The sequence below is a fragment of the Capsicum annuum genome, chromosome 7, assembly GCF_002878395.1.
Source record: "Capsicum annuum cultivar UCD-10X-F1 chromosome 7, UCD10Xv1.1, whole genome shotgun sequence".
Lineage (NCBI taxonomy): Eukaryota > Viridiplantae > Streptophyta > Magnoliopsida > Solanales > Solanaceae > Capsicum > Capsicum annuum.
Genome location: NC_061117.1, coordinates 88,816,375 through 88,832,701, shown reverse-complemented (window position 1 = coordinate 88,832,701; position 16,327 = coordinate 88,816,375).

Below are 16,327 nucleotides of genomic sequence, written 5' to 3'. Positions count from 1 at the left end.
TTATTAGACATTGTTCTAAGGTTATAGCCTCCATTGTTTGAGAAGACAATGTTGTATGAATTTTGGGTGAAGAATACTTTGGAGTCACTTCCAAGTGAAGAATTAATATACTCCCATTGAAGATTTGTTGGATCTCATAGTTTGAAGTAAAATTCACTTTGATTTTCTCAAATCAAATTAATGGAGATTTTGGGTAAAATCTTTACTCATTTATCTTATGAGTAGCTAGTTTTTTTCTCTTGGGATTATGATAGAATAGGGTGCAATTCCATGTGGATTGTGATTTATTTATGCAAATGTTTATATGTTGATTGATGGGTTCTATTGTTGCTTCATTAAATTAGTTGGGATTTGTGGGTGAAAACCTCAAATACTCAAATGGGTTTGTGGGTGAAAATCCCAAGCACTTGAAAGTTCAATCTATCTTCAAAAGAAGGGTTTGGGTGAATATAAGAAACCAACATCATCATTGAAAGAAGAATGTGGGAACCAAAGCAATAGTTGATAATTGTTGGCATTGTTTGCTAAATTTTCACTATCTTAGACATAAAAGTGATTGTGAAGTTGATTATTCCTTGGGTGTCATCCATGAAATAGTGATGCCTAATTGAGTTATTGGGTTACTTTATTTGACAGACTCGTTAGGTAATCGAAAGAGTCAATGAATGTAATCTTTGAAGCTATGTTGGAAAACTAGCCCCAAGGACTTACAACCTAGCCAACCACATAATCATCAATTAGAACATGTACCACATTATCATGTCTCCATGCATATCTTTCCCCTAGGAAAGCATAATCCTAAGATCTGTGACAGATTGTTTAGACTCTAAGTATTCGTAGCCCCGAATTTGTGTTCAAAAAAACCAAAAAGAAGCATTAAATATAAATTTCAAACCCCCCATTTTTATCTTGTTGAAATATTGGTTTGAATTTAGCAAGTATCTATCATTTCAAACTAATTTAGTCGCCACTCTCATTTTTCCTCGTGGATTTGATACCGACTACAAATTTGGGTAAATATATTGACGACATTTGCCTTGCACTTAAAATTGACGTGTAAGTTGAGCATTATAAAAAATGTCGTCATTGCCGGGGATCAATTTGGTGTATTGAGTTGGTTTGGAATTCTAGCTTACTTGCTTGAATTCAAACTTGTATATATTTGTTCATGATATTTTTTTGTTTCTTGTGTTAGGTAATTTTTTATTTATTTCACTTTACTCAATGGCATCTTCCAACAAATATGATTTTTTGTAGTTAGAAGTCCTACCTTGACGATCCATGTCGATATTGTGATGGACCTTTATTTGGAAGAGACTGTAAATATGCTCCCCGGAGAGAGATAAAATCAACATCTTTATCCTATTGGGAGTATAGTTGTTCTTTATGTAGAGGTCGATATGGACATTGGAGTTATTGTCAAAATGCCCTCTCCCCTTATTATGTTAACCGAGTTGCTAGTTCTTTTTATGAGTTTGATAGGTCTTATGAAGAGAAGAAGAAAGAGCAACATACCAGGTCAAATACTTTTGAAGCAATTCTTCAAACTATTTTTGATTGGTTAACTACAACGGGTGAGAATTTTCAAGACATACATCAATCCAACGAGGCATTAAGAAGGGAAATTGTCAAGTTGGAGAAAATGGGCAACGAAACAAAACTTACAAATACCACCACCTTGCTCATTTCCCAATGGGAGGTTAATCAAGAAGAGAAGCCAATCTATGATGATGAGTTGGGTAGAAAAGAATCCTCAGTGACTTCCCAACCTACCAAATCAAATGATGGTGAAGATGCCAAAATAAAGAAAATGGCACTAGAGTCAAAAGAAGAACCAAAGCACATCTCTTATAATGACTCTAGTGCATTTTAGGGTGAAGGTGCTAATGAGGAAACAATTCCAAAATTTGGGGATAAACCTCATTCAAACCACTTTAAAACATTGTGCCTAGGGGATGTGATGTGAATCCATCCACCTAGACGAATGATGGATTGTAGGGAGAAGGAGTACAATTCCTACATTAAGGGATTTTAGATTCCAAAGGAGCACATGGAAGACCCACCATCAATGGCCAAGGGATTCAACTTTCGATGTACCTAGTGGCCTATTCACATGCTCACCTTTATCTAAGGAGCCAAACCATAAATTCGATGTAAAATTGGGTAAAAGGTTAAAATCTTTAAAGTGACAAAATAGAAGCATCATCATCATGCCTTTACCTCTATCTAGCTTCACCTTGCAAGATTTGAATTTTCTAACCCTCTTTCGCTCAATACATAGTGAGCAAAAGTTGGGACAGAGATTCAAATCTTCAAAGTGGAAACATAAACAATAGTAGGGAGGATGGTTTGCCACAAAATATGGGAAGAAACCCATCAAGCCAAAAAAAGTGTCTCATATCCTTTTATTTTATGCATGATAGAGTAGATTTTATTTTTGTATTTGTTTATGCATAATCCATGAAAAAGTAGTGCTATGAGGAATTTTGATTAAAATTTAAAAGGGAACTGTGAAATTGGCATGTGTGGACTAAACAGAGGAGTGCCTTACAGCGACCGCGGCCTGTGCCTCCATAATCGTGGAGGCCGCATGCATGCGATTGCAGAAATAGGACTATGATCGCGGCCAAATCAGTTTAAATAACCATCCGACTGCCATTTTTTCACACACACCTATCTTAAATTCTCTCAAAGTTTGGGCATTGTGTAGTGTATCTAAGTTTTCTATTCAGTCTAGTTGTATCCTCTAACTTGATATGTTGTCTCTACTCCCTTCTTTTTAATTTAATTGAATACTTATGATTTGTAGTTTAGGGAAACGCCTGAAATAGTAGTTTTAACATGACATGTATTCTTGTTTTTTTAGTATTATGGTGATTAGCTGCTATAGATAGTGTACACACCAATGAGGAAGTCTTGAGTACCCTGATTTAGGCCTAAAATTGTTGAAATTAACGTGTACACCATATGTTCGAATCAATGCCCTAATGAGTTCAATGATAATTCCTTTGAGTTAGGGGTTATAACAATGAATTCTCGACTTAAGTTCTTTGACCATGATTTTTATGTGCCTAGTTGGAACACAAGTTTAGGGTTAAAATCTTGTGTTTTGAATGATGTGCAGAATTGTCGACCATGGTCTCAGGTACTGCAATTGCAGTACTGATGAACATGATAGCTGTCCCGCTGATCGCAATCGCAGCACCACGATTGTAGTCATTACTTCATGATTTCCATGTTTGAGGGCGGTCGTCTCAAGCAACCAAAATTTCAGCACGCTCATTTCTCACCCCAAAACCTTCTACAACACTACCACATGAGTTTGTCAGATTAATCTAGCATGATTTTTGTATTATAATGCTAATGATGGTCTGGATTTTATTTCTTACAGGTACTAAGCTGCAAGGTTGGGAGATTTTGACAACAACAGGTTCATTGCCGTTGAATGGTAAAACCTCTACTATGGTGATCTGCCAAGGACAACATTACTATGAAAAGGGGCATTTTCCTTGATAAAGTTGAGGAGAAGCTCCTAGCATTCCATTCCTGACTGACTGCTACCAGGTGGATGTGTTTTTCCCCATACCCCTTCTATGACAATGAGCATTGGGTACATGATTTCCACACAAACTTTAGCGTATTTTCTCTCATAAACCAAGTAGTGATGATTTGTGGTAAGCATGTGAACTTTGGAGTAGAGCGGATTAATGAGCAAGGGTGTTTTTGTCAAATGGGACATCTAATTCAAATTCCTATAAAAGACCCAAAAAAATTTTCCCCGTGGACATTATACAATAGAGGAGATTTGAAAACTAGACATTGGTGAAACCCTAGAATTTAGGGAAAAATTCATTTCTCTTTATTTTGTATTTGGTATTTAAAGTAGAAGTTGGTGAAATTGAAGGGTGGAAGTGAAGAGTATCTATACCTTTCTTTGTTATTAATGTCATGAATGAATTGCTAGGTAGAATTCTTCTCTTTCATTTCATGAGTAGCTAATTTCTCTAATAATGGGATTATGTTGAACCAAAGTGTATTTCTATGTGGGTATTTATGTTTTTACATGATTTTTAGTTGTTGATTATGGATTCCACCATTGCTTGAGCTTAATAGTTGGAATTTATAGGTGAAAACCCTGAATCTCCAAAATGGGTTGATGGGTGAAAACCCTAAACTCTAGAGAACATTCATCATCCTTAAAAGAGGGATAAACCTATGAGAACCTATAGCATCCTTGAAAAAGGTATATAGGGGGACAAAGCAATGGTAGACTATTAAGTATGTGGTTTACTATCTTTTGCAATCTTAGAAATAAGTACAAATGGATTGTACGTCATGTCATGGGCATTTTCTGAGAAATAGGGATGCTCGTTTGAGGTTTTGGGTGACTATGAATGGCACACTTATTAGGTGCTCAAAAGAGATAATAGGTAAAATCTTTGAGGTTTGGTTGACAAACTAGCTGCAAAGACTTTGGACCTAGCCAATCTCATACTCAACAACTAAATGTCATGTTGAACCCTCTTTAACCTACACTACTCAGGGATGCATTTGTTCAACTCTTGGGTTTAGTTGGTGGTGCACTGTATGATGGTGCTCAGTCTATGGATCATAGTAGTACTAAGGCAGGAGCGCAACCTGTAGCTGTGGATCCCATATTTTTAGATTCCTCCAGCACTGGTAGTTTCCCATCCTACTATGTCTATTGAGGAGTATAAAATATTGGGTAGGTTCTTTAGATTGACCCCGCCAGGGTTTTTTGTAACGCCCCAAAATTTCCATCCCGAGACGTCACACGGTGCTCAAAGCAACACGTAGCCCCAAGATAACCCTCAGAGCTAGACACTACCTCAAGGAACTCAATTCAACAATAGTAATGCATAATAAAGAAATATATCACATCGGGTTCAAGAGAGATACTGGAGAATACTAAACTGTACAACCAAAATATATATTGAATGTCTATACATACCATCCCTCTAGTCTGGCAAAGCCTCTATACATCAAAATCAAGGAGCCTTTGGAACAAACCCCCAAATGACTCAACAGTACTGAAAGCCATAACAAAAAAATAATATCACAAAAATATAGACACGGTCCTCAAACCATTAGGACTCACCACTGAGGAAACATAGTGAGGCACCCGAATATCGCTAACGCGGCTGCGGCTGAGTACCTGAACCTGCATTACGAGAAAATGTAGCCCATTGGAAAATATGTGGGTCAGTACTTTGTAATGTACTGAGTATGTGGGGGTGCATAAAACAATGTAAATATCATCATCAATTTCATGAAAATATGCATATGTACAATGATGGATCACTTGGCTTGAGTTAGATTGAAACATACTTTTCATGATCTCATAGTAAATAAATAATATGATAAGAACCTTATGAATCATCATAAATAACTCAACTCTTCAACTCAAGACTCGGAGTGACTCGGTAATTCAAGAAATTCAACTCTTATGGACATGGGAGGCTCTTATAACCAACATAAACCATGTGAGCTACATGAAGTCCAACATTTTTCCCTCATAAGGAGAGAACCCCATATTGGCGGGAGCGTCGTACTCTTGCCAGGGAGTACAACCTCAATTTTTGTGATCAAAATATCATACTTGGCCTCTGGCCCACAAAATCAATACCAATCCTACGGTGGCACGTAGTTTTGGGGGAAATACCACATTTCCCGCTTGGTGCTAAATACTACTCCCAGACACAAGCTCAGGATGGTTAGGAAATACACCACAAACATCACAAGAGTCTATCATAAAGATCAAATCAAATCTCTTTCTCATTTATCAAATCATAAGCAATTTGTGGATTCCTAACTCAACTAAAATCAAATCAATCTTTCTCAATATCAAAATGTATCAATTCATTAAATCATGGCAATATCAATAAATTTGAGAAAATATCAAAACTCATTGTAACAACTCAATAATCCAATTTGTCATAAGGAAGCTTAAATCTTGACACATCTTGAAAGAACTTGAAATGTCAACTCATGGTAGAAATACGAAATTCACAATATTAAATATCAAGTCATAACTTTGGAATAGTAAAATCATCATGTATAACAAAGCTTGAACAATTTATATTCTCATAGTCTCGTGATGAAGTAATTTAGGTATAAACCCACTTGCAAAATCATATAAATCCATAATAGAAATCAAAGCTTTGGGGACAAGAACTAAAGGATTGCTCTTGTTTAAAATCCCACATACCTTAATCTTTGAAATTGGATGAATTCTAGTGCTTGAGACTCTATCCACACTATAATTTATTTCTCATGAGCTTGAGTCATGGTGGCACTATTGGTTAGAGTTTTTGGGGTATTACAATATCTCCCCCTTGGAAATATTCACCCCCAAATGTTGTCAGATAGGCCAAGAACAAGAAAAAATGAGGATGTATAGATTGAACGACTCATACAAAGGAATTACTTCACTCTACACCTTAGGATACTATACAAAATGCATGAATTCGTGATGGAAGTAGACACACAGCTGAATCTTTAATAAGAAGGGGGCAAAATTAAGAAAGAGGGGTACCTTTTGCTTGCTCCGAACTCATAGAAAAGAGGTGAGGGTACTTGGCTCGCATATCAGCTTCGTCTTCCCAAGTAGCACCCTCAACAGATTGATTTTGCCAAAGAGCTTTAGCCAAAGGAACTTCTTTGTTCCTTACCCTACGGATCTAAAAATCCAAAATCTCAATTAGAATCTTCTCGAATGAAAGGCTATCCTGAATATCTAAGATTTTGGAAGAATCAACCACGACAGAATCACCAATACACTTCTTAAGCATAGAAATATAGAATACCGGATGAATGCTAGACAACTCCATGGGTAACTCCACCTCATATGCTATTTTCCCAACACGGCTCAGAATCCTGTATGGACCAACATAACGGGGACTAAGCTTTCCCTTCTTCCCAAATATCTTTACCCCTTTCATGGGTGAAACCTTCAAGTACACCAAATCATTAAAAATAAACTCAAGATCTTTTGTTCTCACATCTGTATACGACTTCTGACGACTTTGAGAGGTCTTCAATCTTTCTCAAATCAACTTAACTTTTTTCATAGCCTTGAACATAGCATCAGGCCCAATCATAACTGGTTCTCCTACTTCAAATAAACCTATAGGCGCTATACATCTTCTCCTACACAAAGCTTCGAGCGAGGCCATCTGAATACTAGCATAGAAACTATTGTTATACGCAAATTTGATCAATGGAAAGTCCTCATCTGAACTACCTTTGAAATCAAGCGCACATGCCCTCAACATGTCCTCCAAAGTCTGAATAGTCCTCTCAGCCTGACCATCATTCTGTAGATGAAAAGTGGAATTCAAATGAACTTGGGTACCAAGATCCTTTTGAAAGGCTCTCCAAAACTGTGAAGTAAATTGAGTACCTCTATTTGAGATGATAGACAAAGGAACTCCATGCAATCTGACTAACTCACAGATATACAATCTAGCATAATCCTCAACTATATAAGATGAAAGAACTGGAAAGAAATGAGCAGATTTAGTCAACAGGTCTACAACAACCCAAATTGAATTATGATGACAACGAGAAGGAGAAAAACCAATTACAAAATCCATATTCACTTCTTCCCACTTCTAAGTAGGAATGCTAAACTCTTGCATTACACCACCGGGCCTTTGTTACTATACCTTAACCTATTGACAAGTAGAACACTTTGCAACAAATCCTGCGATGTCTTTCTACATACCGTTCCACTAATAGATTTCCCGGAAATCATGGTACATCTTGATAGCACCGAGTTGAATAGAATATCACGTGCCATGCGCTTCCGCCATAATTCTCTACCTTAGATCATCAGCATTGGGAACATATAATCTACCCTAAAATATCAACATACTATCTCCCCCATAGGAGAAATCCTCTACCTTTTGGTCCGTAACTGACTCCTTTCATCTGACCAAACTAGGATCCCTGTCTTGTTTCTCCTTTACCTCTGAGACCAAAGAGGACTCAGAACTACTCTGAACTAACTCCCTTCAATGGAATCAAGCAATTTAACACCCAACCTAGCCAAATGATGCACATCACGAGCCAATTCTTTCTTGTCATTCTCTATATGAGCTACACTACCCATAGACAACCTGCTAAGAGCATCTGCCAAAATATTAGCCTTGCCCAGGTAATACAACATACTTATATCATAGTCATTTAGCAACTCTAATCATCTTCCTTGTCTAAGATTTAACTCCCTCTGAGTAAACATAAACTGTGGGCTTTTGTGATCAGTAAACACATCAACATGAGCACCATACAAATAATGTCTCCAGATTTTCAAAGAAAAAACTACAGCTGCTAATTCAAGATCATGGGTTGGGTTATTCTTCTCATGAAGCTTCAACTAGCTAGAGGCATAAGCTATAAATTTACCCCTCTACATCAACACACAACCTAAACCAACTCTAAAAATGTTACAATACACCATAAAACCATCAGTACCATCCGGTAAAGCTAACACTGGGGCTGAAGTGAGTCGAGTCCTCAACTCTTAAAAACTTTTCTCACAGGCCTCTGTCCACTGGAACTTAACTATCTTTTGGGTCAAACGGGTCATGGGAGATGAAATGGAAGAGAACCCCTCAATAAAATGATGGTAGTAACCTGTTAGACCCAAGAAACTCCTAATGTCAGATGGGGAGCTAGATCTAGGCCAATTCTTTACAGCTTCTGTCTTTTGGGGATTGACTCTAATGCCTTCGGCGAAAATAATGTGACCTAGAAAAGAAACTAACCTTAGACAAAATTCACACTTTCTAAATTTAGTGAATAATTAATGATCTCTAAGAGTTTGGAAGACAATCCTAAGATTTTCGGCATGATCATTCTCTCTTTGGGAATACAAAAGAATATCGTTTATGAATACAATGACAAACATATCAAGATATTGCTTGAAAACTCGATTCATGAGGTCCATAAAGGCTACTGGAGCATTGGTTAACCCAAAGGACATGAAAATAAACTCAAAGTGACCATAATGGGTTCGGAAGGCTGTCTTTAGAATATCACACTCTCTCACTTTAAGCTGATAATAGCCGGATCTAAGGTCTATCTTTGAGAAATAACTTGCACCCTGTAGCTGATCAAATAAATCATCAATTCTAGGAAGAGGGTACTTGTTCTTGATAGTTACCTTTTTGAGTTGACGATAGTCAATGGACATACACAACGTACTATCTTTCTTACGCACGAATAGAACAGGTGCACCCCATGGGGAAACACTAATAAAGCCTTTGTCTAAGAGATCTTTAAGTTGATCCTTCAACTCTTTAAGTTCTACGGGAGCCATATGGTATGGAGGAATGGAAATAGGCTGAGTACCGGGAAAGAGATCAATCCCGAATTCTATTTCTCTATCAGGTGAGACCCCTGGGAGATCTTTTGGGAAAACATCGGGAAACTCATTAACAATGCTAAATAGTCAGAGTCTCGGACTTGAAATCTTTAACTCAAACTAGGTAATAGATGCAACCCTTGAAAATCAACTTCTTAGCTTTGAGGTAGGATATGAAATGGCTCTTTGGAGTTACAGAAATCCCGAACCACTCGAAAATGGGATCGTCAGGAAATTGAAACTTGACCACTTGGGTACGACAATCTATAGACGCATAGCACGAGTGAAACCAATCTATACCCAGAATGACATCAAAATCAACCATAAATAGCTCAATCAAATCAGCATATATGACCCGATAAAGGACAGTGATAGGACACTTCTTATACACTCACTTAGAAATAATAGATTCTCCTACCGGGGTAGAAATCGAAATAGGCTCAAGAATCCGTTCAGGGTCTATCTCAAAATTTACAGCAACCAGATGTATCACATAAGAGAAACTCAAACTAGGGTCCATCAATACATACACATCAAAATAAAAGACAGGGAGCATACCAGTGACAACATCTGGAGAGTTTTTTTGCTCCTGGCGAGGTGGTATAGCACAGAACCGATTCTGGCCTGAACAGCCAGCAGTACTAGAAGAGGTGCCCTGAGGAGAAACTGGGCAGACTATGAGAGCGGGGGCACTGCTGGCCTGACTTTGGGGATGAGAATATCGACTCCCTTATCTAGCATACGAATAATCTCTAAGTTAGTGACCCAACTTGCCACAACCAAAGCAACCCCTTTGATCAACAAAACACTCTCCAAAATAATCTCTACCATACTTGGCACATAAAGGAGGACGAGGTCTGTTACTTACACATTCCTAAGACCTAGACGGGATAGGCCTGTTCCCTTGCTTCTACCTGCTTCTAGGTGCGGGAGCACTAACTGAGGAAGGCACGAGCATAAATAGACGTCTCTGGAATTGAGGGCGGTTCCCTCCATGGAATCTAGACTTACCTTATCCCTTCTGGTTTGATCTAGCTTTTTTATTCCCTCTTACTTTCTCCCTTTTTTTCACCTTATAAGCTTCAATCTATTAGGCATGTATCATCAACCGAGAAATGTCCATCTCCCTATTAAGCTTAGCATATCTATGCTCTTTCATAATGAACTCGACATGCCGGTCACGAACTTTCTCATGATGGTCCTGGAGTCAGCCATCATACTAGGAACATATTTCAATAACTGATTAAATCTAAGACAATACTCCTTAACAGTCATGGAGCCTTGTCTCAAATTCATGAATTTATCTATCTTTTCTTCCTTATCTCAAGAGGAAAGAATTTGTCCAAGAAAGTATCCTGGAATAACTTCCAAGTTATGGGAGCGACATCCTCCCTTCCCCTCTTCCTCCACATCTCTACCCAATCATACGCAATATCTTTCATTTAATAGGTAGCCAATTCAATACTCTCCTCCTCAATCACGTGTAAATCTAGGTAATCTTTCTTACTTTATCTGAGTACATTTATGGGTCTTCACCTATCTTTGACCCATAAAACTCAGGCAGATTTATCCGCATAAAGTTACAAACTCGACCCTTAAGAATTGGCGGTAATTGCCTGGGCTACCACCTAAAAAGATGTCCATAATTCTGCATGAGACATATTCTCATTCAAGTGATCAATGGGTTGAGGTTGCTCATTGTTTCTACGAGCTCGACGAGGAGGCATTTTTTGCTATAAGAGAGCATGAGTTAATCATAGATAAAGAGATAGTTGTAGGAATGATAAACTTTAGAAAGAAATGACTTTTCCTAAAATATCCCATAGCCTTTTGCTCATAGATGCGGTGTGCTACACACTATGATCAAGACTCTACGTAATGCGGCTTGTCAGACTCCCTAGGACCTAAGACTCCATAAACCTTAGGATCTGATACCAAGCTTTGTAACGCCCCAAAATTTCCATCCCGAGATGTCACAGAATACTCAGGGCTACACGTATCTCCAAGCTAACCCTTGGATCCAAACACTACCTCAAGGAACTCAATTCAACAATAATCATGCATAATAAAGAGATATATCACATTGGGTTCATGAGAGATACTAGAGAATACTAAACTGTACAACCAAAATATATATTAAATATCTGTACATACCATCCCGCTAGTCTGACAAAGCCTCTATTCATCAAAATCAAGGAGCCTTTGGGACAAACCCCCAATTAATACAACAGTACTGAAAGCCATAACAATAAAATGATATCACAAAAATATAGACACGGTCCTCGAACCATGAGGACTCACCACTGAGAAAATATAGTGAGGCACCCGAATATTGCTAATGTGGCTACGGCTGAGTACCTGAACCTACAATATGAGTAAATATAGCCCATATGAAAATATGTGGGTTCGCACTTTGGAATGTACTGAGTATGTGGGGGTGCATGCAACAATGTAAATATCATCATCAATTTTATGAAAATATGCATATGTACAATGATGGCTTACTTGGCTTGAGTTAGATTGAAACATACTTTTCATGGTCTCAGAGTAAATAAATCATATGATAAAAACCTCATATATATCATAAACAACTCAACTCTTCAACTCAAGACTCAGAGTGACTCGGTAATTCAAGAAACTCAACTCTTATGGACATGGGCGGTTCTTAAAACCGACATAAACTATGTGAGATACATGGAGTCCAGCATTTTGTCTTCCTAAGGAGAGAACCCCAAATTGGCGGGAGCATCGTACTCTTGCTAGGGAGTACAACCTCAATTTAGTGATCACAATCTCATACTCAGCCTCTGGCCCACAAATATCAATACCAATACTACGGTGGCACGTAGTTTTGGGGGAAATACCACATTTTACATTCGGTGCGAAATACTACTCCTAGACACAAGCTCAGAATGCATTAGGAAATGCACCACAAATATCATAAGGGTCTATCATGAAAATCAAATCAAATCTCATTCTCATTTATAAATCATAATCAATTTGTGGATTCCTAACTCAACTCAACTCAAATCAATCTTTCTCAATATCAAAATGTATCAATTCATTAAATCATGGCAAGATCAATAAATTTGAGGAAATACAAGACTCATTGTTACAACTCAATAATCCAATTTGTCAAAAGGAAGCTTAAAGCATGACACATATCTTGAAAGCAATTGAAATATCAACTCATGGTAGAAATATGAAATTCACAATATTCAATATCAAGTCATAACTTTGGAATAGTAAAATTATCATGTATAGCAAATCTTGAAAAATTTATATTCTCATAGTCTCATGAAGAAGTAATTTGGGTATAAACCCACTTGCTAAATAATATAAATCCATAATAGAAATCAAAGCTTTGGGCACAAGAACGAAAGGGTTGCTTTTGTTCAAAACCCCACATACCTTAATCTTTGAAATTGGATGAATCCTAGTGCTTGAGGCTTTATCCGCACTTGTAATAAATGATTCTCGACGCCCCCAATATGACGAACTTGGTTCTTGAAGAAATCTTGAAGATTTATGGATGGTTTTTGGAAGATTAATGTTCTTGAATGAAACCCTAGATATATTTTCTTAAGAGAATTGGAAGAGAAAATTAAGAAATTAGGGTTTGGAGGGGGATTCTCAGTATATAGGGGCCTCCAAAAGATAGGAAAAGACCAAAATACCCTTGCAAAAATGTCCTTTAATTGCTGAAAAAAATAGCAGACGACATTTGTGACAAGTCGTCATGAAATTTCATAAAAAAAAGGTGGAATTTATGACTTTCTGCTTAAGGTTGACGATATTTTGTGACAAGCCGTCATACTTGTGACAAGTCATCATAAAATATCGTCATAAAATGTTGGAATTTATGAATTTCTGCTTAAGGTGATAACATTTTGTGAAATGTCTTCAGACTTGTGATAAGTCGTCAAAAAAATGTCATCACACAGTTTCCAGGCTGACACGCTAGAGTAAAATAGGTATAACTTTTTGTTCCGATACCGGATTTGGGTAAAATTAGTACCATTGGAAAGACAATTCAGTTATCTATCTTTTTGTGGGTCATGAACTCAAACTTTCTTAGTTTAACAAGAGATATACTTGTTTAAAGTTGATTATACCAAAATCCTTCTCAAGAATTCAATCAATAAGGGATGTTTTGATTCACCTTACCGCTAGGACATATTTGAGGCCTTAATACACATCAACCTTGATCAAAAAACAACAAAATCACTATAATTTATTTTTCATGAGCTTGAGTCATGGTGGCACTATTGGTTAGAGTTCTCAGGGTATTACATTTTCTAGGGCATCAGACAAGGATGTTAATCAGTTTTTGGTTATTTGTGAGGATAGACACCATAATTTAGGAGTACTGGATATAGTGGGGTCGACTATACAAACTTTTAGTTAGATTTAAAAGATTGTCATTGGTGCAGAGGCTATCTTGATTACAAGCCAACTAGATCTTTCCCAGAGACATGGGCTCAATTTTTTGAGGTTTTCTTAGAGAAGTATATTCTATTTAGCCTGGAATATCTTCAGGGATTATTTCTCGAGATTGTATCTGGGTTTTATGATCATCTTGAGTATGAGGCTTGATTTCATGAGTTGCTTAGGCATGCTACATCCATCTTGCTGACTAAGAATGAGTAAATTCAGTGTTTTACTTAGAGATTGAGACTTTCTCTTCAAATGGATACACTGAGTTTGGTTGTTGCTGGCAGTTCTTTCATTAAGGTTTATAATTATGCTCATATTATGAGGAGATATATCATCAGGCCCAAAGGTGCTTTGATACCAGGGTTGTTTTATTAGGAGCTGAAGTGGCTCAAATTCCAGAGGCAGTGGTTTTTAGGGTAGTAACCCTTTATGCCAATCTTATTTTCTTTAGTGCAAGTCTAGTAGACCCATTTATTCTGCACTATTGATTACTAACGGAGGTCATTCTAGTTATAGTAATTAATTTGGCAAGAGTAGTGGTCAACCTTTTAGAGGTTCATCATCTGTGTTTTCTAACTAAGGTGGCTATATTGGGTCAATCAGATCTTCAGCATAAAACATAATTCTTGTGGTGTGTTATGATTATGGGACCTTTGGCCACTTCTTCAAAAAGTATCCCAGGTATTTAGAAGATATACCAGTATCTTATAATGTTCTGTTGATTAGGGTAGTACCGCCCCCAACTAGAGATGGTATGCAGGGTCATTGAGGTAATCCCAGTATGCTCATGGAGGTCTTTATATAGGTGGGATTAGTGATTAGTCAGGAGCCCATCAGGTGGTAAAAGAGGTCATTTCAGATTCTATTATTACATGTATGATCTCAACGTGCCGTTAGTCATTTTTTATTTATTTTATTTGGGATCCACGTGTTATGATGTGTCTACTTTTTATTCACTATGGTTAGAGTGATCCTATTTTTTATTTATGACTTTGTGTCTATCTACTCCCATGGGTGATTCATCAATAGTGGATCGAGTTCGTAGATCATGTGTTATGACTGTTCTATAGTTTGATAACCAGGCTAATCTTATTTTATTAGATATGGTGGATTTTGATATAAACTAGGCATGGACGGGTTATCCACATATCATGCGGTGATATATTAGTTAGCTGATACCGTTACCTTAGCCATGCCCGACATACCCCCAATTTTATAGTAGGGATTTTTAGTTACGATCTAATGTATATTATTTCTTATATTTAGTCTAGAACACTTATATCGAGGGGTTGTGAGTTATATCATTCTTTTATTCATGATGTTAGTGTGGGGAGTCCCTCGTTTGACTCTATTCCTATAGTTCATGACTTCTCTAATGATGTTCTTGCCAATCTACCTTGTCTTCCTCTTGAGCATGATATTCAATTTATTATTGAACTTAAGGATGGTATCAAACCTTTTTCTATGGCACCTTATCATATGGATTTTATCGAGCTGAAGAAGTTAAATTCTTAGCTCAGGATCTTCTGGGTAATGGTTTTATTTGATTTAGTGTGTCTTCTTTGGGTACTCCTATCTTGTTTGTAATGAAGATGGATGGTTCCTTACGTATATCTATTGATTACATGCAGCTTAAAAAGGTGATAGTAAAGAATAGTATCTTATGCCTCGTATTGATGATTTACATGACTAGCTTTAGAAAGAAGTGATATTCTCTAAGATTGACTTGAGGTTGGGTTAATATTAGTTGAGGATTTGGGATAAGGATACCCCAAAGAAAGCCTTTGGGATTTATTATGCCCATTATGAATTACTGTTAATGTCTTTTGGGTTCACTAATGCCCCAAAAACATTCATGGATTTTATGAACCACATATCTAGGCCTTATTTAGACTCTTTCATGATAACGTTCATCAATGACGTTCTTGTGTATGTGAGGAGCAGGGAGGATTATATGTAGTATTTTAGGATTGTTCTCTAAACTTTTAGAGATCATAGTTTTAAAAATTTTTAAAGTATGAGTTCTAGCTCAAGTTGGTGAGATTCCTAGGATATTTAGTGTCTACGAATTGTATTATGATGGACCTAATGAAATTTAGACTATTTGTGATTTGGTCAAACCAACATATCCATCTAATGTTTACAGGTTCATTGTTTGGTCATTTACTAAAGGCGGTTCATTGAGGGTTTTGCCATTATTGCAGCACTGATGACTAGATTGACCTGTAAGGAGGTTCTTTTCCAATAGTCCGAGGAGTGTAAGTCGAGCTTTTGGAATCTCAATGGTTTTCTCTCTTCCTCTTCTATACCAACTCTTTCAGTTAAGGGTGATGGATTCACCATTTATTATGATGCTTCCAAGGTTAGTTTGGGTTGTGTTTTTATGCAGCAGGGTTAGGTTATTACTTATAAGTTGAGGCAGGTAAAAGTGCATTAGCTCAACTACCCTACTCATGATTTGGAGTTGGTAGTGGTAGTTTTTATGCTTAAGATATAGAGGCA